The sequence below is a fragment of the Athalia rosae genome, chromosome 3, assembly GCF_917208135.1.
Source record: "Athalia rosae chromosome 3, iyAthRosa1.1, whole genome shotgun sequence".
NCBI classification, from domain to species: domain Eukaryota; kingdom Metazoa; phylum Arthropoda; class Insecta; order Hymenoptera; family Athaliidae; genus Athalia; species Athalia rosae.
In genome coordinates, this window is record NC_064028.1 from 13,728,216 (window position 1) to 13,729,701 (window position 1,486).

General features: G+C 53.0%; 2 non-coding genes across 2 annotated transcripts in view; both read left to right on the forward strand.

Annotated features, from left to right (window-relative positions):
* The first annotated feature begins 670 nt into the window (after positions 1–670).
* LOC125500512 lies at positions 671–825 on the forward strand. Its single transcript, XR_007277880.1, has one exon. It is a non-coding gene; the product is annotated as a 5.8S ribosomal RNA (ribosomal RNA).
* A 564-nt stretch (positions 826–1,389) lies between these two features.
* The window catches only part of LOC125500479, a 4,043-nt gene continuing 3,946 nt past the window's right edge, over positions 1,390–1,486 (forward strand). Inside the window, exon 1 of the ribosomal RNA XR_007277861.1 lies at positions 1,390–1,486. This exon is cut by the window's right edge and continues 3,946 nt beyond it. This is a non-coding gene — a ribosomal RNA (large subunit ribosomal RNA).

Here is a 1,486-nt window from a genome sequence, read left to right on the forward strand (position 1 = left end):
TGAGGTAGCGACATTGTGCGCGTTGCTGAGGCGACCAAGTGCCCGCTTCTGTTGAACGGGACGCTTGGTGTGCGTTTGAATCAACCGTTCGGTCGATCCCCCCGCTTTGTACGAGGCGTGGCGCGCGATTGATCGAACGGTTTTTTTTATGCTTTTTTTTCAAATTGTTTCTTTTCAAAGATACACATGAAGAAAAGTTACCATACTTTCACGGGGTAACCTGCTCCGGCTGGAGTTTAGCTCCACCGGGGTGACGTCGCGTTCTCCGCGGCGGAAGGTTGGCGACGAACTTTCGCCCCGTGAAATGCAATTGAGATCTTATTCCTTTTGCGCAACATTACCAAAATCCACGTGCCGTGGTTCCCCCCAGACACAAAAAATATGGCTCGATCGAATTATACGCGGCTTCCTCCTCGCACGTAAAGTGTTGTAGAGTACAAGCCGCGCTCGAGCCTTTCGGAGGGGTTCCGCGCGTCACGCGCTTGATATTGGAATCACATTCGAACTGATCGTACAAAGAAACGCTTGAAGCGAGGTGCACGAATGATCGCAAGATTCTTCGCGTCACGACGAGCCGGCGTAACAACCGAACAATTGTCAAAGTGTCTCCTCTGCCCTCCGTTTTGACTCGAGGTGCGGCCGGAGACACGATGCAAAGTGAAAAAACGATTACCCTGAACGGTGGATCACTTGGCTCGTGGGTCGATGAAGAACGCAGCTAATTGCGCGTCTACTTGTGAACTGCAGGACACATGAACATCGACATTTCGAACGCACATTGCGGTCCACGGATACATATCCCGGACCACGCCTGGCTGAGGGTCGTTACAAAACAAACTACTGCACGTGGCCCCACCTCGCAAGAGGAGCGAGGGTCGCGTGCGCAAGAATTGGGCGTTCACCGCTGTGGTCCGCGCGCGAGTCGCGCGCGAGCTCGCGGCGTCGCCTCAAACGATTTTGAGAGACTGACACGGTACGACTCGCGTCAACCGCGCAAAAGTCGGCGGGTTGGTGCATCGCGGTCGTGTGGCCGGTCGTCGCGTCCCAGCGCTAGTATAATAGTCGAGAGGAACGTCGATCCGAGCCGCGCGATACCTGCGTTGCCGCCCGTTTTGACGAACGGGTTGCCGTTAGCAAAAATTTTGGTAAGAGAAACGACCCGCGTGCCAAACGCCTCATCGTCGAATTGATGACGGTTGTGTGGCGCGCGCGTGTCGTTTGTCGGGTTGACGAGAAAAGGTGGAGTAAAAAATAAGAATATCCGCGGAGTCAGATTTTCGATGATCGTCCGTGATTTTTTTTTTATTTTGCGCTCCCCCTCTCGATCACACCCTAGTCGTCTCCGTTGAAAAACACACCACGATATGTTTTGTTCGAACGATTCTTTGACGACCTCAGAGCAGGCGAGACTACCCGCTGAATTTAAGCATATTAATAAGCGGAGGAAAAGAAACTAACCAGGATTTCCTTAGTAGCGGCGAGCGAA